Below are 22,494 nucleotides of genomic sequence, written 5' to 3' on the forward strand. Positions count from 1 at the left end.
AAAAAATGTTGCTAAATTATATCAAATCCCATGATAAAATATATTCAGCTGTCCCCATAGCTGTGCACTTGCCCTGGCTTCTGTGGTTACATTAGAAGTTGTGCTTTTTTCTCTATTCATCTCTTTTGTCTTTCTCTGCTATTGCTCTTTTTATCACAGCATCTCTGTCTTCTATCTCCGTCCTGCACAAATTCTGACTGGTGATAAGGTACGGGCTGTTAATTGCTGATGCCCATGAAATTCTGAACGGTTGCTTATTACAGGGCTCGGGGTCTTCCTTTGATGACATTTAAGAAATATGATAATGAATTAAAATACGTGTACCCGCTTTATGATTTTGTGTGTGTGTGCACATATGGCTAGTCTTTTCTCAAATGCGCTCATGCGATGTTACTTTTGGAATGCGGTTGTCTCCTCAAAGTGGCTATCAAGGGAATTAGGACTCAAATTAAGGATTATTAAAAAGACATTCACACTGAAATATGTTATTACTGCAAAAGCTGTTCTTGCATTAGCAAAATGAAGTTAGTGAAACAACGGGCATTTACAGCTGAGGCTCTAAATCAAAATTCTGCAAAGCATTCCTATTTTTCCACCCCAATAGCATCCTCCCCTCCCCAGTAGTGTCCCCATGAACTCTGGCAGGGACCTCATTTTATAGAAGCACCAGGCAGGCTTAGAAACCAGTAGAGTGTTCAGCTATTTCTCACATTTGCCCCAAACACTGGCTATTTCCTTTTTGGCTTTAGGGGAATTGGCTCAGCAGGAACTTGAGCTCTTGCACACTCGGTTTGGGGATCTGGATCTATTGCAATATGTCCCATCAGCTATTTGCTTTGCAGTGTAGTATATGTTGGATCTACTAGATGAAAAAGGCACATAACTGATTTTCAAGAGCAAACATCGCACAGCATTTTCGAAACACAGTCTTCCTCCTCTGTTCCCTAGCTCACTTGTTGGTTCAGATATTACTGGATGATCCTGTTGGCAATTTGGGCCTGGGCCTGGATTCTTCTCTCTTCTTACTTTCCCCTTGCAAGTAATATCACAAACCTAGCAGACATAACACCTTTTGTTAACCTCCTCAGTCTTCCTCCAACCTGCTTCCTCCTCTACTGCTCTTCAACTCCATCCCCCTTGGTCTATGTCCTGCTGTCATCATTTCTTGTCTATATCTCAGCTGTGGTCACCACCTTCAGTTTCATCCTTCCCATTCTGCTTCTTTTTTTCTTGAAGAATCCAACTGCCCAGTGCAGAAGATGCAAATTTCATTGTCATCATCATCATCATCATCATCATCATCATTATGTCTTTTATCAAAAGTCCATCAATGGTTTTACAACGGGCATAGAATTAAGTTACAACATCTTAACTTGGCATTAAAAAGCCCTCTGTATTATGACCTTTGCTTACTTTGCAAGCTTCATCTGAGTTCATGTTACCTCTGAATTTGTAGTTTTCCTATGGAATACTCTACCACAACATGATCTCTCTCTTTCTTTACACTTGTCCCCCCACCCCCCACCCCCACTCCAGGCCTTTTCTCTCTCTTTCTCTGGTTGGCCAGATGACTCCTTTTAAAATTCAAGAACTGTGGCCCAGAGGCTGTCTTCCCCCAAATCCTAGACCTCCAGGCTGAGTTGAAGATCTCTTATCCATATTCTTATAAAACTACATTCTCATAAGGGACACCTGGGTGGCTCAATCAGTTGGGCATCAGGACTTCGGCTCAGGTCATGGTCTCAGGGTTCCTGGGTCCAAGCCCGACATCGGGCTCACTGCTGTCAGCGTGGAGCTTGCTTGGGATCCTCTGTCCCCTTCCCTGCCCCCACTGGCACTCTCTACCTCAAAAACACATAAACAACAACAACAACAACAACAAAAAAAACCCTACATTCTCATAAAAATTACACTCCCCAAGCATTTTTTAATGTTTATTTTTGTCAATATTTGTAATGTTTATATTTTGTCAGCCCAAAGCCTAACGTGAGGCTCTCACCCATGAAGTGTGAGATCACGCTTTGAGCTGAAGTCTGATGCTCAATCGTCAGAGCCACCCAGGTGGGTGTTTTTTAAAAAAACAGCTTTATTGAAATAGAATTCACATAACAAAGTTCATCCATTTTAAGTGCACAATCCAATGAATTTTGGTATTTACACAGAGCTGGGCAGCCATCACCCTGACAACACTTTTTATTATCTCTATTTTTGATTATAAAAGAAGTGATGAAGTGGTATTTCATGATGGTTTTGATTTTCATTTCCATAGGGGCAAATTATGTTGATGTTTTTTTGTGTGTGCTTATTAGCTATTTGTATATCTTCTTTGTAGATCTATCCATTCAGATCTTTTTTTTTTTTTCCCATTTTCAGTTGAGTTGTCTTTTTATTATTGAATTGTAAGAATTATTTATTCTGGATACTAGACCCTTGGAACATGCATAATTTGTAAATTTTTCTCTCTTTCTGTGGGTTGCCCCTTCAGTTTCTTAATAATATCCTTTTAAGTTCCTTTTCATGAATAGCATCCCCCATTATCAACATCGCTCTCCAGAATGGTATATTTCTTTTTACCAAGGATGAACCTACACAGACACATTATAATCACTCAAAGTCTATAGTTTACTTTAGGGTTCACTCTTGGCATTGTGTATTCCATGGATTTGGACAAATGTATAATAACGTACATCCGTTATTATAACATCATACAGAGTATTTTTACTGGCCTAAGTATCCTCTGTATTCTGTCTATTTCCTACCCATTCACACACCAACCCCAGCAACCACTGAACTGTTTATTGTCTCCCTAATTTTGCTTTTTCCAGAATGACATGTAGTTAGAATCATACAATATGTAGCCTCCTGAGGTTGGCTTCATTCACTAAGTAATATTCATTTAAGATTCCTTCGTGTCTTTTTATGACTTAACAGCTCATTTCTTTCTCGTGCTGGATACTATTCCATTGTCTTAATGTGACACAGTTTATCCATTCACCTACTGAAGGACATTTTGGTTGCTTTCAAGTTTTCATAATTATGAATAAAGCTGTTGTAAATATTGGTATGTGTATTTTTGTGTCAACAGAAATCTTGAGCTTTTTTAGGTAAATATCGAGGAGCACAATTCCTGGATCATATGAAGAGTCAGGCTAGTTTTATAAGAAACTGCCAAATTGTCTTCCAAAGTAGGGAACCATTTGGCATTTCCACAGCAATGAATGAGAGTTCTTGTATCACATCTTCACTATCATTTAGTGTGGTTGTTTTAAATTTTTTTTTTTCAACGTTTATTTATTTTTGGGACAGAGAGAGACAGAGCATGAACGGGGGAGGGGCAGAGAGAGAGGGAGACACAGAATCGGAAACAGGCTCCAGGCTCTGAGCCATCAGCCCAGAGCCTGATGCGGGGCTCGAACTCACGGACCGCGAGATCGTGACCTGGCTGAAGTCGGACGCTTAACCGACTGCGCCACCCAGGCGCCCCAAGTGTGGTTGTTTTAATTTGCATTTCCTGATGACATATGATGTAGAGCATCTTTTCTTATTTGTCATCTGTATATCTTCTTTGGTGGGGTGTCTGTTAATTGTTAATATCTTTCCACTTTTTATTTGGGTTGCTTGCTTTCTTATAGTTAAGTTTTAAGACTTCTCTGTAGATTTTGGATAATAGTCTTTCATCAGATGTGTCCTTTGCAAATACTTTCTTCCAGCCCTTGGCTGGTCTTCTCATTCTCTTAACATTATCTTTCACAGAGAAGTTTTTAATTTTAATGAAGTCTAGCTTATCAATTATTTCTTTCATGAATGGTGCCTTCGGTGTTTTTATCTAAAAAGTCATTGTCATACCCAAGGTCATCTAGATTTTCTCCTGTGTTATCTTCTAGATGTTTCATAGTATTATACTTTACGTTTAGATCTGGGATCCATTTTGAATTAATTTTTTTTGTGAAGAATGTAAGGTCTATGTCTAGATTCTTTTTTTTTTCAAGTAAATGTCCAGATTTCTCAGCATTGTTTGTTGAAAAGATTATCTTACTCTCTCGTATTGCCTTTGCTCCTTTGTCAAAGATCAGTTGACTATATTTATGTGAGTTTATTTCTGGGCTCTCTATTCTTTTGCCAGTACCACAGTGTCTTGATAACTGTAGCTTTAAAATAAGTCTTGAACCATGGGGGAGGGGAAGGGGGGAAAAAAGGAAAAAAAAAAGGAAAAAAAAAGAAAAAAAAGAGGTTAGAGTGGGACAGAGCCAAAGCATAAGAGACTCTCAAAAACTGAGAACAAACTGAGGGTTGATGGGGGGTGGGAGGGAGGGGAGGGTGGGTGATGGGCACTGAGGAGGGCACCTGTTGGGATGAGCCTTGGGTGTTGTATGGAAACCAATGTGACAATAGATTTCATATATTGAAAATAAAATAAAATAAAATAAGTCTTGAAGTTTTTAAGAGTCTCTTATGGTTTGGCTCTCTCCCTCTCCATCTTTTTTTTTCTTCCCCTCCCCCATGGTCTTCTGTTAAGTTTCTCAGGGTCCACATAGGAGTGAACACGTATGGAATCTGTCCTTCTCTGTATGACTTATTTCACTTAGCATCACACTCTCCAGTTCCATCCATGTTGCTACAAAAGGCCATATTTCATTCTTTCTCATTGCCACGTATTACTCCATTGTGTATATAAACCACAATTTCTTTATCCATTCGTCAGTTGATGGACATTTAGGCTCTTTGCATAATTTGGCTATTGTTGAGAGTGCTGCTGCAAACATTGGGGTACAAGTGCCCCTATGCATCAGCACTCCTGTATCCTTTGGGTAAATTCCTAGCAGTGCTACTGCTGGGTCATTGGGTAGGTCTGTTTTTAATTTTTTGAGGAACCTCCACACTGTTTTCCAGAGCGGATGCAACAGTTTGCATTCCCACCAACGGTGCAAGAGGGTGCCCGTTTAACTGAGGGTTGATAGGGGGTGGGGGGGGGGTGGGCGATGGGCATTGAGGAGGGCACCTGTTGGGATGAGCACTGGGTGTTGTATGGAAACCAATTTGACAATAAATTTCATAATAAAAAAATAAAATAAGTCTTGAAGTCAGAGAGTGTGAGTCTTTCTACTTTGTTCTTCTACATCAATATTGCATTGACTATTCTGGGTCTTTTGTCTCTCCACATAAATTTTAGAATCATCTTGTTGATATTCACAACATTTTGACTGGGATTGCACTGAATCTATAGAAGAAGTTGGGAAGAATTGACAGCTGGATCATATTGAGTCTTCCTCTTCATGACATCAAATATCTCTCCATTTATTTAGTTATTCCTTGATTTTGTTTATCATACTTTTGCTATCTTCCTCATTGACAATGTACCATATTGCTAGATTTTTACCTAAGTTATCTCATAGGGGGGTGCTAACATAAATAGTATTATGTTTTTAATTTAAAGTTCCACTTGTCCATTGCTGGTTTATAGGAAAGTGATTGACTTTTGTATATTAAACTTGAGTCCTGCAACCTAATATAATTGCTTATTGGTTCCAGCAGGCTTTTTTGTTGATTCAATTGGATTTTATACATAGATGAATATGTATTCTGCAAACAAAAACAGTTTTATTTCTTTCTTCCCAATCTGTATACTGTTTATTTTCTTCTTCTCTTATTGCATTAGCTAGGACTTCCAGTATGATGTTGGAAAGGAGTGGTGTAGTGGGACATCCTTGCATTTTACCTAGTCTTAGAAGGAAAGCTTTGAGTTTTTCACTATTAAGTATGTTGATAGCTATAGTCTTTTTATAGCTATCTTTATATAGATGTTCTTCATGAAGTTGAGGAAATTTCTCACAATTTCTAGTTTACTAAGAGTTTTTACCATAAATAGGTGTTGGATTTTGTGGAATGCTTTTTCCACAACTATTGATAAAATCATGTGATTTTTTTTCAGCTTGTTAATCTAATGGATTTTATACATTGATTTTTGAATGTTGAACCAGCCTTGCATGCCTGAGATAAATCCCATTTGGTTATGGTATATAATTCTTTTTATACATTGTTGGTTTTTATTTGCTAGTATTTTACTAAGAATTTCATATCTATATTTATGAGAGATATTAGTATATAGTTTTATTTATTATAATGTCTTTGTCTGATTTTGGGATTGGGGTAATGCTGGCCTCATAGAATGAATTAGGAAACGTTCCTTCTGCTCCTGTCCTCTGAAAGAGATCATAGAGAATTGGTATAACGACTTTCTTAAATTTGTGACAGAATTAACCATGAACCCATCAGAATTTGCTACTTTCTGTTTTGGACATTTCTGTTATGGATTATTTTTTCAAAATTTTAAATAGATATTGGCCTATTCAGATTGTCTGTTTCTTCTTGTGTGTGCTTTGACAGGTTGTATCTTTCTAAGAATTGGTCCATGTCATCTGAGTTATCAAATGTGTGAACATAGGTGAATTTGTGGTCACATTTGTGGGTTTTTTATGTGTGTTCAAATTATTTTCTTGGGTATGTCCTTCGTAGTAAAATGATGCTGTCAGCCTTAAAAACTTTGTATTTCTTATAAAATGGGTGTGCTTGCAATATACTCTTTCAAATTTTGTTTAGCTGGGAAAGTTTTTACTTTGTTTTTCTTTTTAAGGATTGTTTTTCTGGTTCTTAGTGACAGCACTTTGAATATGTCATTAACTGCCTCCTGGCCTCCACTGCTTCTGACAGGAAGTAAGACCTTAATCTTATTGATGGTCTCCTGTGCATGGCAAGATTTTTTTTTCTTGCTGTTTTAAAGATTTCTTTTTGTTTCAATATTTTTGCTATTAAGCATTGGGGTGTGGATCTCTTTGCATTTATTCTGCCTTAATCTTCTTGAGCTTCTTGGATGTGTAGATCAACAACTTTAATCAAACTTGAGATGTGTTCTGCCATTGTTTTTTGAAATATATATTCAATATTTTTTTCCTGCACCCATCTTCTCTACTTCTGCTAATGCCATTACAAATATCTTGTTGCACTTACTAGTAACATACATTTCTTTGTGGCTTTGTCAACTTTTCTTTTTCTCTCAATGTTTCAGACTGCATATGGTCTATTAATGTATCTTCAAGTTTACTGATTTTAAGTCTTTATCAAGTCCAATCTCTGAGTCCCTTTCTGAATCAAAGGCAATTTTTGTTGCCTGCTTTTTTTTTTTAATTACAGTTACACTTTCCTATATGTTTGCATGTCTTGTAGTTATTTTGTCGAAAACTTAACATTTTCGATAATTTAGCAACTCTAGATAATTATCCTCTCTCACAGAGCTTTCTGTTGCTCATTGTTTGCTTGTTTATTTTCTCAGTGACCTGGCTCCGCTGACTATTTTATTGAAGTACGTTTCTCCCCCAGTGTGAGGTCTCTGCGGCCACTCCACAGAGGGCACTGCCTTGGGCATGCACACAGTCACCTTGTGATGACAGTGGTTTTAGCAGGGCCCCCTCAGTGTCTTTCCATTATAAGCTTTCTGCTTCTGTTGGCATTACATCCAGCTTTAAACCGCCCTAATTGCTAGTTAATTGTTCTATTGGTTTTGACAATACCCAAGGGCATAAATTGTTTCACTGTCTTATTCAATTCAGTTTGGAACCCTGAGAAGGAATAGCTTTTGAAGTCAATCTTTGAGGTTAGTTCTAACTTTGGGAGATGTCTTCATAGCTTTTTCTTTCCCTGGTTCTCTCTGGTAAACTAGCTGGACCACAATTTCTCTTATTGCTCTCATGAAGCTACCAACCTTTTCTTAATTGCTTGCCATCAAAATCTCAACCGTTTTTGAGGCTCGAATTCCCCTATCAGTACTCTGTTTCAAATAACTATTTGTTCCTTTGAGAATAATTCTCTGTTTTTTTTTTTTACCTGACTCTCTTCCTGGGCAAAATCTTTAAGCCACTGATGTAGAAGTGAAATGGGGACAGTGACCTGCTTCTCTCATAGAGATATTCTGTTTTACACTCAAAGAGATGGGTGCCAGCAATAGCTTCTGGGTCTTCTTGGCTTTTCTCTCCTGTATAGGATCTTCTCATAAGCAAGCTGGGGTGAGGAGGGACAGGGTTCCAGTGTTCTCAGGTGGTCTTACTTCCACTCTATCAGTGGGGCATGCATGAAGAAAGGGAGTTACTGACCTCTCTCAGCTATGCTTACCTGGAAAGTAGCTTCTGCAACATGCAGCTGGGAGGAATGACAAATGCCCATTACCTGCCCCTCCCAGGAAGTACTATGGTGCTTGATGGGAAGCTGATGGACAGCTCTATCTTCTTGGCCATATCTCCATTAAGTGGGGCTTCCATCATGCTCAGCTGGGCTGGGGGGAGCCGAGTAACATGTTATGGTTCAAGTGGCAGAAAATCTCACTGTTCTTACCAAAATTTAGTAGACTGTCTTGAATAAATGATTCCTCATTTGCTGCATAACCTTACAATTTCCAGAGACTTTAAATGGTTGTTTCTAAAATAATTTTAAGCAATTATGATTGTTTCGCTGGAAAGTGGGTCCTCAAAGATCCTCAAAACATTATTGTCCCCACTGTAATTTTGATTGAGAGAGAGAGTGTGTGTGTGTGTGTGTGTGTGTGTGTGCATCGTGCGCGTGTGCTGCCAGGGTGCATTGCTGGGCTCTTATTTTTAGGATTTTTTTTTAACATAGGGCAGATTATACTGGTAGTGATTTAAAGTACTGACATAAAGTTTCCTTTTTCTTTCTTTTCTTTCTTTCTTTCTTTCTTTCTCTCTCTCTTTCTGTCTTTCTTTCTTTCTTTCTTTTTTATTGAGAGAGAGAGACAGAGAGCACGAGTGGGGGAGAGGAGCAGAGGGAGAGAGAGAACCTCAAGCAAGCTTTGCTCAGCGTGGAGCCTGCTGTTGGACTCCATCCCACAGCCTTGGGGTCATGACTTGAGCTGAAATCAAGAGTCACACACTCAACTGACTGAGCCACCCAGGCACCCTAAAGTTTCCTTTTTAAAAGTAAATTAATTGAAACTATATGTTTCGACTGTAGAAAGACTTAGTAGTGATGAAAATCATAGCCTTTACAGAAGTAGGGAACATCAACACTTCATGTTAAATTGAGGAAATAAGAGATAAATAAAGGTAATGAATGATTCCTAAAAGGAAATATAGTTTTTTTTCACCTCTGAGTCAAGACGTGGACAAACAGTAGCCACAACACTTTTGCCCATACCAACAGTCATGTTCATGTCTAGCATTTCTAGTTCATTTCAGATTTGGTCTCCAATATTCTCCACTAAAAAAGAACTAAGACTTCCAAGGAAAATAATTTGAGTCAAGAAAAAAATCAGCATAGTGCTAGAAATGACTATTATTGACAGAAGGCAAGGACATTTTTAAGACTGTCAAGGGCAGTAATAAAGAACAAAGAAGTTGGCTCAAAGGAGCTCTACTGGGAAGGTTATAGTCATTTGAATATTAAAGCGGATGAAAGTTATGGTTAATTACAAAAGTTTTGAAAAGTTAGGAAGTTTTCACACAAAAGAAGGTAAAACAGAGAAATTTTAATTTTAGCGGTTTAATTACTGAACAAATGCTATTGTATGCGGGCATTTTATATGTTCTTCAAAATACATAGTTGCAAAGCATAGATACTTGTTTGCTTTTTTCTGTGTAAATAGATTTTGGTAGATACAGAATACTTGAAGTAATCCAGAGAGTTCTAGACAAATTGGGAACTGTACTCATTAAAAAAACTTATCCATAAAACTGATCATACTTATCCTGGTAGCTTATCAGTTTGAAAAGGGTTTGGTGGTAAATAACCAAATTACCATTTACTGCCAAAGTTTAGTTTGTTTCAAGATAATACCCCCTATGCTCCTTCAAAGCAGACTAAGTATGCAATTGATTCTGTTTATCCTAGGACATATACCTCCAACTGACACTGCTAATTTAAAAAAGATGCTTGTAAGGCTTATTTTATTTTTAACAATGATAGCAAAATTGGCAAACGTGTTGTGATGGTGAATAATGGCAGTTAAATATAATACAGTAACAAGACAGCCACATAATGCCAGGTAAACATGACTCTAAGAGAATATTATTCTAGGTAAAGGTCCCAGTTGGCAAAATATTTAAAACTAACTAAAAGGCATGGGCCCCAACAGCTTTATCAATATACCTAGTGAAGTTAAGACATAAAAAGGAAGCTGAATCTGATGTTATGTAGCTCAAGTTTGGGTTACATTCAGAAAAAGCAACTACAAACTCTGGTTCTCTTCAGATCATATAAATCTGTTGCCTTTTACTAGAGATTTCTGTGGAGAGGAAAAAACAGCTACATGTTGCACCTGGCCAAGAATCCATTAGTTTATAACCCAGAACCTGTAACCTTGACTGGTCTGAGATGCTATCATTTATCCTTTTTGTCGAAAATAACTATGACTTTCGGAAAATATCTGAGTAAGTTTGAGAATAGCCTTAGGATGGTATCATCTGACTATAACTATAAGCAAGTATAAAAACAAGTGTACAATGACAAAATGAACCAAATGCATGGTACCAACAATTTAAAATGGGCTTCAGATTGAGTATAGCACTTTCTCCAGATACTATAGATAGTAACTCTATTTGTGTTGTACTGCTCTTTAAGGTGTTTGAAATATTTAAAAGACTTAGATATACTAAATTTGTAAATATGGCTTAACTTGTTTAAGAAAACTTTATTAACAATATATATCCATCCATTTCTGAATAAACTTGTTTAATGTTTATTAGATATGCATGTAATTAATTGAGCATTTAATAAAGTATAATTGGTAAGTGTTCTTCTTTATGCAAAATAAAACCCTCGGACATGAGTCTAATCCACAGTAAAAAAAAAATTGGATGAAAAATATTAGAGAAATAATGATAAACATGGTAGATGGTGGAACGTTTTAGGCAAAAATAGTAACGGAGACAGAGAGATACGTGATATTTGGGAAAACCTGTTTTAAGTGTTAAAAACATAGCTACTGGTGTTATAGAGATCTGGGTTTGAGTTCTCAGCACTCCATTTATTACTGTGTGATTAGTGTGTGAAAGACAGCTACCTAAACTTTTAATCCCTTCTTGTCCTCATCTGAAAAACATAGGAAGAAAATACTTCCCTCCCAAGGCTCAGGACAATATTTCCAGCTGAGTACCAGATGCATGGTGACATTTTCAATAAATGGTCAGTGTTGTTCTTACCATCCTTTATACTATTTTTTTTTTTAATTTTTTTTCAACGTTTATTTATTTTTGGGACAGAGAGAGACAGAGCATGAACGGGGGAGGGGCAGAGAGAGAGGGAGACACAGAATCGGAAACAGGCTCCAGGCTCTGAGCCATCAGCCCAGAGCCCGACGCGGGGCTCGAACTCACGGACCGCGAGATCGTGACCTGGCTGAAGTCGGACGCCCAACCAACTGCGCCACCCAGGCGCCCCCCTTTATACTATTTTACTGAACTATCTCTTGCATTTGGGAGGCGTTATTAAAATAATTTGTACCATTTCACAATATTGACATATCCTTCCTTCGCCTAGTACATTTCCTTTCACCATTACCTTGCTAACATCCTCTGCTCTGTCTCCTCTTCTTCTACTTCTCAGTCCTCTGGTTGAGGCATCCGCGTCTGCCGTTCCTACAGAAGGGAACTCATCAGGGTCCTATTCCCCGACTTTTTTCTCACTCAGTCCAGTGTGATCAGGGAATCTCATCCAATCCAATACGATGATGATTCTCAAGTCTCTATTCATGGCCTTGGCCTCTCCCAAGTTCCAATGCTACATAGCCAAAAAAGAAATTATCCAGTGTATAACCATCTCTAACTTGACAAATTAAAACTCAAATGCTTTATCTTGTCTATTCTCCTTAACTTAGTTGTAGATAACATCACTCATCTCATTCAAGAGTAAAACCCAGCATTTGCTTTCTCCTTTTCCCCCTCACACTGTAAGTGCTAACCACTGTGTAACTGCTTAGATTGTGTGTGTGTGTGTGTGTGTGTGTGAGAGAGAGAGAGAGAGAGATGGAGACAGAGATAGAGAGAGAGAGATAACATTTTTGTCCTCGTGGAGTTTATAATCTCTGTGGGGGAAATATACAATAATAAAGAAGTCCCCAAAATAAGTGTGCACCTTGAAAACATATAATGTTAGTTGACTTAGGAAAGTCAAGGAAGTTTGAAGAGAGTATTGATTGAGTTGGGGCTACAAGAGATGTAGATGTTAGTTGGGCAAAGTGAAATGGCATTCCAAGCAGAGGGAACATCAAAGGCTCTAGGGAGTGAGGGATCATGGTGCAGTTTAGAAACTGAAAGAAGGTCAATTGTAACAAGACTGGATAGAGCGTTAGATAGCACATGGAAGCTAAGATTTTGGTTTTATTTAAAGATTAATTTTAAGCACTATGAGTACAGCTTTAGATATTTTCATTTATTTATTTTTTCTTCTTGTATTTATTGAGTTGGACTAGGTTTCAGGCACTTCTCTATGCTCTTGGGATAAATCAGAATAAGACAGACAAACCATCACCACCTTCCAGTAGTTTATATTCTTGTAAGAGGAAGCAACTTATATGAAACTAATGCAATAAATAAGTAAAGCATACAGTGTTTCGGAAAGTGAATGCTATGGAAAGAGAAGTAGGGCAGCTAAAGGGAGATTGAAACCGTCAAAATGTGGAAGATGTTATTTTAAATACCACGTTTGCTGTAGTCTTCATTGAGAAAGTAACACTTCAGCAAAGACGCGAAGGAGGTGAATTAGCCAGTCATGTGGATATCCAGGAGTGGAGTATTCAAATAGAAGGAATAGCCAGGACCAAGACCCTGGAGCAGAAGCCTGCTGGGCATGCTCATATCCAAGGAACAGCAAAGAAGCCATATGACTGGAGTGGAGTGGGAGAATAATAGGCATCATATTTAAAATTAATGAGTGTGGGTCCATATTTTTAGTATTTGTGGACCATTGAAAGGACTTTAGTTTTAATCATAAGAACGCTTGTTGAGTCAGAAGTTCAGTGCAAATGTCAAAAGTCATTTGGAACTTTGAGGGGAGGTCATGGACATACAAGTTTTTGATTCATCTCTAACTAGCAGTTAAAACCATGGATATGGAAGAGATTATCTAGACCAGAAGACTGGCAAATTCCATGGGACAAATCCATTCTACTGGCTGATTTTGTAAATACAGTTTTATTAGAACACAGCCACACCTATTAATTTACATATTGTCTATGTCTGCTTTCACTTTACAAAAACAGAATTGAATAGTTACAACAGAATATATGGTCCACAAATCCTGAAATATTAACTTTCTGCTGATATTAACTTCTTGCTGATTTCTTGGCTAGAGATACAAAACAGCTTAAAAGAAGTAGGACTATGACAGTCTTGGCAACTGCAACATTTTCTGTCCTGGGAGAGTAGGCTTAGTATACACAGGAGACAGAAATAAGCAGCTATAGTGAAAATCCAGCACTGGTTTCACAGGCGTTCAAGAAGATGGTGTTTCAGATATGAAAGCCACTGTCAATTAAGATGACTGAGAATTACTCTTTAGATTAACAATTTGAAGGTCACTGGTTTTCCTCGCAAAAGCTGTTTCAGTGAAGGGTTGGGTGTTACCATTAGAGTCAAATGGAAGTGGCTTGACAATTGAGGATACAGACATCTCTTTGATAGGTTTGTCAAGAGGAAGATAAAGATAACAATTTAGCTGGAGGTAATTGTTGGGGGTCAAGGGAGGGTTTTGTTTTATGTTACTTTGTTTCTCTTTGTTGAGATCAAATTAGCTTAATTAAAAGTTTGTGGAAGAATCTAATTGAAGGGGACATTTAACCATTACAGAAAGAAGGGTTAAAGCAGTGTTAAATTCCTCAAAAAGTCATAATAAGTGGAATGGAAAGTACATTTTGCAGGAACAAGCCCTTTGTTGTAACAGAAGAGGAAGAGAGGGAGAGTATAAACAATGGAAGATTTTTATGCCTGGGAAGGGGAATATGAAAAAAGTTTCTAGATGATAACTTCTATTTTTCTGTTTTTTAAAGAGTGGGTTTTTGTTTTGTTTTGTTTTTTTAGAGAGAGAGAGAGAGAGAGAGAGAGAGAGAGAATCGTAAGCAGGCTCCATGCCCAGCACAGAGCCCCACCTGGACCTCCATCTCATGATAATGAGCTCATGACCTGAGCATAAATTAAGAGGAGGATACCCAACCGACTGAGCCACCCAGGTGCCCTACTTCTATTTCTCTTTAAAGCAGGGGTAGCAAGAGGGAGAGAGGGAGTGGACTAGAGAAACAGTAGACTTGCCAGTCAATATAGTATACTCATCTTAGTTTGAAGACAATGGAGTTATACTAGAGCCAGCCTGTCTTTTTGGGTGCTTTGTTTTCTTTTGTTTTTAAATATGTGCTCAGAGGGGCCTGGGTGGCTCAGTTGGTTAAACATCTGACTCTTGGTTTTAGCTCAGATCATGATCTCACAGTGTGTGAGTTCGAGCCCCATGTGGGGCTCTACATTGACAGAGTGTAGCCTACTTGGGATTTGTCTCTCCCTCTCTCTCTGCCACTCCCAGGCTTGTTCTCTCTCTTTCTCTCTCTCTCTCTCAAAAAAAAAAAAAAATTCAAAGAAATAAATGAATGAATGAATGAATGAATGAATAAATCAATCAATAAATCAATCTGTGCTCAGCAACTCAGGTGCAGGCATGGAAGATATATTTGTCCAGGTTCATTCAATATTGGAGGTTTGAAAGGAGGATGAGGCACAACACTGAGGGGGAAATGATGTTATGCTTTATCGACAGTGTTATTTAAGAGATGGATTCTGGATTCTAAAGATTAGAAGGGAAGAGTGAGTGGAGGCACCTGGAAGGTTAAAGCAAGAAAATTTTGGTAAACAAGGCGGAAGAAAAAAGTTTTGTTTAGAAGAGAGGGTGACTGATAGAGATTTTGGAATGTGAAGCAATCTATGTATAACCAAGTTCAAGGAATAAACTTGAAAGGGTTAGAATGGGTCGTTTGGAGGTGAAGAACCTAAGGATGTGAACCAAGGTTGTTCAATGAATTATCCTTATAGAATTTGAAGTAATGAGAGTTGATGCTCCCATTTTGAGAGTTTTGAGAGTTTGGGTTGGCTACAAAGAGAGTGGGGAAGAATTTTTAATGACTGAAAATTCATGGGGCTGACTATTTAAAGACTGAAGAGGGACAAATTGGAAAACAACAGATCATGCTATTTAGAGAATGGTGTAGTCAGAGGGCAGAAACCTCAAAGGAGATGGTTTAAATTTAACAGGAAGAGCAGTAAGAAGTCACAGAGAACCAGAAGGACAGCACGAGCTCTTCTTTTTCTAGAATTAAAACAGATGTGAGAAAATAATTATCTACCATTTGAGGAAAGTATTTAAAAAGTGCACAAATAATGACAAAATGAACTCAACCACGGTACCCATACTTCAGAATGGATTTTCGAGTGAACATCCACATATACCACAAAGACAGCAGGATTGACGGTTCCAGAGGGCATAGAAAAATGGCCTGGTATGGCAGACTGAGAAAGGAGTAGGGGATGACACAGAACTTGTTATGACGATACAGTGGAGGACAGACAGAAGGGCATGATAGATTTGAACTAGTGGTCACTTTGAAATAGCTGGGTATCATGCCTACATCCAATAAGTCACGTATCCTATATCAAAACAACACCAAGACCCAGAAACTCTAGAATAAACTTTCTCTGACCTACATCACCATTTTTATATTTGATTTTACCTCTACCACCTTGATTTAGAACATCACATCTCTCACTCTTAGATCTTCCCAATTTTCTTAGCATCTCCAGGTCTCCAATCTTGATCACATTTAACCCAATCTCTAAAAAGCTTCCTAATCATCTAATTGTTATTCAAAATACTCATTCAATGGCTTCCCAATGTGAAGTTGTTTCATATAGTTCTGCTTGTCTCCCAAATCTCTTCTTCCCCCAGGAACATTAGGCTCCATTCATATGGAACCATGTTTTCTAGAATTTGCCATGGTATTGGACACGTCCAAGCTTTTGTTCATGTATGATCCCTACCTGGAGCTTTTCTTCCACCTCTGGTGTCAGACATTTTTGTCTCCCTTACAGCCATGCCTCCAACTCAAGGCTTTCCCTGAATTTAATTTTTCAGAAAGTGTTAATCAATCTCTCCTTTGTATCTTGTATATATGTCTATTAAAATTGCTTTGACAAATGTTTGTTGCATTTATGTGTTTCCTTAACAGTTTTCTCTACTAGACAATAAACTCCTTGAATGATGATATCTGTGACCTAAAAGATGCTTACTTAATAAAGGCTTGCCAAATTGAAGTGGACTTCACACACCTGCTCTTGCCATAAGCACGCTGTTCTCAAGTAAGCGTTCTTTCTCTTGGCTCCACTCTTGAAATACAAATTGACCTCTCAGAATTTGTCTTCTAATGCCCTTGTTGGAAAATGTTAATAACTGGCCAGTGACAGGCATGATTAAGCCTTCTCTTCTCCTTTATTTACATGGGTGTCACTGCACTGGCTCTGAGAGAGCCGTAAAGAACACTAACACTGCATCCACGGTGACAGAACAAACCATTCCCTAGAAATTGATAAGGACTTTTCTTTCTGGAAATGAATTTGGTTGTGGCAAAACAAACAGTTGTCTCAACTGCAGCCCATCCCTTTTTCTTTAATAACTTCCATTTATTTTATCACATCCCTTTCTCCAAGTAGTATAATGAACGCATTTATCTTTAAAGGATGGGGATTGGCAGAATTTCCCCCAATTTAGAGGAAATCTAAATGACCTTGAACAAAGCCTCTTTACATGTTTTAAGCTGTCTTGGTTTGGGAGTTTAGGTGAATCATGTTGGATTTTGGGTCTTACGTCTTAAATAAGAATCAACGATCCTGAAAAGAAATGAAACAGCAAATTTTGTTTCGTTGACCGGGATAAAATACTCAAACTAGTAGTATATTAAAGAAATTCTCAAGATGATTTCATGTGAGTATTATGGGCTGGTATGATTACAAAATAAAATAGAATTTCCCTCCTGGTTCTGGGGAAAAAACAAAACACAACTAGTTGGTATCTTAAAACCCTAAAGTAAATTACCTGGCAAGTGAGTATCAGGCAGGCATTTGTAAACTCCTAGTATGTTCTGGAAAATGTGGATCTTTTGTTCCCTTCGATTTTATCTGCCAACAAGGAGTTAAGAAAAAAAAAAAGAAAAACTAGCACATCTTGTTGGAGTGACAGCTTTGCCCATATTTCCTTTGATTTAAAAATTTCTGTTTTTTTTTTTTTAAACAAAACTTTCTGGTCAGTAGGTCTCAAACATTCCTTTTTCTCTAGAAAATGAGAAAACATAGATCTCAGCAGAAAAATAGGTTTAAATATATTGCTCATCTTTGAAAAACTCTGCCTTATTTAGATTCCTTTCAGGCCATTGATTTGAGGAAATATTGACTCAGGAAAAGCACAACACACACACACATGCACACACACACACATGCACACGCACATGCACACACACATCACAAAACCAAAGAGAAAAGCAGACAAATAACCAATAACAGCAGCAAGTAATCATTCTTATTTGAATCTCCCCAAATTAACCCAACTCTGAAATTTTTCCGTAAAACTTGTCAATGGAATGATTGCTTTAGAATTTCTATGTTCAATGATAAAAGAAGTAATCATGTGTGGTTTCTGGGTTACCTACCAGCTCTGGCGATCAGACACTTCAACGAAAATGCTGTTCCATGCCTTATAATACGCCTAGTTTGCATTTAGAGACTAAGAATGTCCAGAAAATTCCATTTTCCAAGAGATTCTCCACTACTCTTATGACATGCTTTTTGATATACAATCAGTAGGACTTCCAATCCCCTTCTGAAGATAAGAAAGCTTATATTAAGTGAACGGATTCTTTGCCTATGGTCACTCGTTTGAACTAGGAACAGAAACTAGGAACATAAATATTCTGATAAATTGTTTCACTGGACTCATATTTATATTTATTTAAGAGATAAGTCCTTCCTGCATCCCTGCTCTAGCTAACTAGTAGAATACAATGATGCCTTATTAATCTGGAACCATGCAGGAGTAAAGACGGTATGGGGATTTTTCAGATGCTTATAATACCTAACATCTATACAATGCTTTTCCATATACACAGGGCTTTCACAGCCAGTTTGATTTTATCCTCAAAACTTAGGGCATTTCACGGTTGTGAGAAAGCTGAAGTTAAGAAAATAGAGGTGAAAACGCTTGCCCATGTTACAAAATTAGTTGTTAGGGTAAGAAGTGAAATCTGGTATTTTAACTTAGAGTAAAATGTTCTTCTTCAGGGAACTCTTTTTTTTAAAAATGTTTGTTTTTGAGAGAGAGACAGAGCATGAGTAGGGGAAGGACAGAAAGAGAGGGAGACACAGAATCTGAAACAGGCTCCAGGCCCTGACCTGTCAGCACAGAGCCCCATGCGGGGCTTGAACTCACAGAGCCATGAGATCATGATCTGAAGTCGGAGGCTTAACCAACTGAGCCACTCAGGCACCCCCTTACTTCAGGGAACTCTTAAAGTTAAATGTCAACTCTACAAGTATCAAAATAAGTTTTTGTTTACAGTTCTGGCACAAAAATTTTTAAACATTTATGGTGTCTTTCCTGGTATTCACAGAGAAAAGATACTGAATATGATTTAAACTTTTTTTTTTGTTTTTTGTTTTTTGTTTTGCCTTTGAGACAGGATGGTCATAATTAACTTCCATTATTGTACTTTACTGTCACAAATACAGGGCTGTGCTTACATTTTAGCGTTTCTTTCTTATTTCTCAGTAGGAGTTTGTCAAATATCACCCCTCCTGATATGTGTGCTCACCTCAAAAAGCCTTTCATTTTCCTTTCCATTCCATCTTCTAATGTATGCTTCTAATATACTCTAGTCTGAGAGACTAGGTCATTAATCTTATTAAATGTGTTGGCTATGGTAATGGGTAAAGCGATCAGCGAGGGACTAAAATTCCCAAACGTTAGTGTGCACAAACACTGCTTGGGGAGTGTGTAAAATACAGATGCATGGGACCTACTCTCAAATCTGGAAGATCTGGAATGGAGACTAAGAATGGTAACCAATTCTCCATGTGGTTCTGAAGGACGTTTTCTCCTGTCGGTCATTTAATAACACCAGTGTAGGAGCAGGATACGTGTTTCATGCGTGAAGCATATGATATCAATTCCATATCTTTTAAGTTGTTTACTCGATTCTAGAAGAGGCAACATGGTTCAGTAAATAAGATTTGGAGTCAGTCACACCTGGAATTAAAATCCAGTTCTGTTACTTTCAAGTTAGGTGACCTTGGAAACAGGTTCTTAACCTTCCTCATCATCATATCGTGTGGGAAATGCTTCCTCACCTCATGTCACAGGGCTGCTATTTATGATGAAACGCCATCATGCCTGTGACAGTATCTTCATATACTGTATAGTTCCATACGGTTATTTAGAATTTTATAGTTTGTTGCTGCCAGAACACTTACTGAGAGATGAATCAATTATTAGTTTTCTGAAGCTCAGTGGCTTTCCAATTGGTGTAGCCAAAATGCCACTAAACTAGCATTCCTAGCTGCATCAGCAACCAAGATAGGACATTCAAGACCCGGACACCCTGGCTATCAGCCCTTCAGGGCACATCAAGAGCCAAATTTGTTCAAGACCTTGCCAGAATGCGGGAGAAACACACACACACACACACACACACACACACACACACACGCACACACACGCCACAAAAGTGAAGGGAGAGCAAGGTAGAGCCTGCTCCCGGTGAAATGAAAATTGAAGGGTTTTCTGCTGCAGATTCTTCCTCCAGGTTTAACACCTGCTCAGTCACCCAACCCTCCCAATTTGAATAAGTGATTAACAACTCATTAACAGATCATTAGCTAAATCAGCCCAGTGTAGTGAAGAGGACCCAGGTTCACTAATTCCCCTGGATTATCACCAAATGCAGACCAAAAAGGAAATTAAATATGGCTGATAAAAATGCGAGCAATTATGCTATTTTTATATCAGGGTGGGGGAAAGTGGTTTGTAGAAATGACTCTTTTCCTTTCCATCCAGGAAAGCAGGAGTTTGGCCCTGTACTTGTTACCTTCCTGAGTATAATTCAGGAACCGTTTTACTACCCACCCCCTCCCTCCATCTCAGATTTTCCCAAGTGGCTGAGTGGATGCCTGATTACTCCTGGACCATTGGGTATTTCAGGTTTTTTTTGGGGGGGGGGTATTTCAGGTTTTTAAAAATTAATTTATTTCAGGGGCGCCTGGGTGGCGCAGTCGGTTAAGCGTCCGACTTCAGCCAGGTCACGATCTCGCGGTCCGTGAGTTCGAGCCCCGCGTCGGGCTCTGGGCTGATGGCTCAGAGCCTGGAGCCTGTTTCCAATTCTGTGTCTCCCTCTCTCTCTGCCCTTCCCCCATTCATGCTGTGTCTCTCTCTGTCCCAAAAATAAATAAACGTTGAAAAAAAAAATTAAAAAAAAAAAAATTAATTTATTTCTAAAATTCCAGCATAGTTAAAATACAGTGTTCTGTTAGTTTTGGGTATACACTGTAGGGATTCAACAATTCTGTGCAATTTTGTTCAATAATTCTATTGATGAACACTTGGATTGCTTCCATATCTTGTCTATTGCAAATAATGCTGCAATAAACTTAGGGGTGCATATATATCTTTTTGAATTAGTGTTTTCATTTTCTTTGGATAAACACCCAGTAGGGGAATTACTGGACCATATGGTAATTCTACTTTTAACTTTTTGAAGAACCTCCATCCTGTTTTCCACAGTGACTGCACCTGTTTGCATTCCCATCAACAGTGCATGAGGGTTCCCCTTTTTCCATATCCAGTTTTTTTTTAAGTTTATTAATTTATTTATTTATTGAGAGAGAGAGGCAGAGAGAGAGAGGGAGAGAGAGAATCCCAAGCAGGCTCCACACTGTCAGTGCAGAGCTCTGATGCAGGGCTCGAACTCACCAACCATGAGATGGTGACCTGAGCCGATGTCAGACGCTTAACCAACTGAGCCACTCAGGTGCCCCTCTCCATATCCAGTTTTAAGTGTCTTCTCTCAATAGCTCCCTGTGCACATGTCAGATGTTGGTCTGGCTGCCTAATGACTGCTTTCTGCACTTCATATAAGAAATTAACTTTTCCATTTGGTTATAGTCTGGTGAAAGAAGGGGCAGATGACACAAACTGAGCCAGTCAGATACTCCCTTCCTGGATTCAATTTCTTGCACAGAGGTTCAGAAACACTGAAAATGGTGGCCCGAATTAGTCACTTGTCTTTCCTGCCTCGTCAGGTACCTTGGTTTCTGCTTATTTCCAAACCTGGATCTCCCAACTTCTCCTTGACTCTGAATCCCCATTAGCTTTTCCATCTATCGCTTTTACCCAAGCCATTCTGAATCCATTTCTCTTGCTTTCCACTAAAGAACTCTGATAATGTGGACGTTTTCAAGGAAAAGAGGAGAGGGACTGAGTTAAGTCTTAAAAACTGGAATCAATTGCTCTTACCTTTCATATTTTGATGGCTTTTTGTCTGAAAGTCTTCTCCAGCTCAGAAGTGGTCACCACACTCCTTACATTTGGCCATCAGCATAGCTGATTGTTTTATCTCTAGGTCGTACATAGATTCTGTCCATTTGTCTCAGTCTTTGCTGCCACTTTTGCCCCCCTGCTAAATACTTTCACAAGACAGCTCCCAGCCCCCACCCACACATGTTAACATAAATTGGATTATCTCATTAGATTAGTTAACCATCTCAATGACTTCCTATTGCACTTAAAATAAAAATCCTGTTTGACCTACTGGTTGTCTCTTTATGTCCAGCCTTTCTCATGCCTTTCCCTCATTGGGGCCGTCAGACACATAGCACCCTTTCAGTTCCTTGGACAGGCAGGGTTCTTTCCCAGATCAGGTCGTATGAAAACGTGATGCTATTCCCTCTTCACATGAATATTTCCCTTTTATCCTTTAGATAGTAGTTTAATGTGACCTCCAAAAAGAATCCTTCCCTGATCACCCTATGCAAGTAAATTTTGTTTCTTTTTTTTTTTTTTTTTTTAATTTTTTTTTTCAACGTTTATTTATTTTTGGGACAGAGAGAGACAGAGCATGAACGGGGGAGGGGCAGCAAGAAAGGGAGACACAGAATAGGAAACAGGCTCCAGGCTCTGAGCCATCAGCCCAGAGCCTGACGCGGGGCTCGAACTCACGGACCGTGAGATCGTGACCTGGCTGAAGTCGGACGCTTAACCGACTGCGCCACCCAGGCACCCCAAGTAAATTTTGTTTCTATTAAAGGACTCAGAAACTTGTAATTACATACTTATTTATTTTTGTCTGCTTATTGACTATTTTCTTCATTAGGAGGATGAGCAAAAATTATAGTTTGTTCACAACAGTGTAAGTCTATGCTG

The 22,494-nt window shown here is 38.5% G+C and overlaps 1 long non-coding RNA gene and 1 pseudogene across 1 annotated transcript in view; one reads left to right on the top strand and one right to left on the bottom strand.

Moving 5' to 3' along the window:
* LOC123602387 overlaps positions 1 to 21,707 on the bottom strand; it is a 44,246-nt gene extending 22,539 nt beyond the window's left edge. Inside the window, exon 1 of the long non-coding RNA XR_006714470.1 lies at positions 21,589 to 21,707. This is a non-coding gene — a long non-coding RNA (uncharacterized LOC123602387). The remainder of the gene's footprint in view (positions 1 to 21,588) is intronic.
* LOC123602869 lies at positions 10,242 to 10,297 on the top strand (annotated as a pseudogene).
* Positions 21,708 to 22,494: the final 787 nt, after the last annotated feature.

The sequence above is a fragment of the Leopardus geoffroyi genome, chromosome D1 (genome assembly GCF_018350155.1).
Source record: "Leopardus geoffroyi isolate Oge1 chromosome D1, O.geoffroyi_Oge1_pat1.0, whole genome shotgun sequence".
NCBI lineage: Eukaryota > Metazoa > Chordata > Mammalia > Carnivora > Felidae > Leopardus > Leopardus geoffroyi.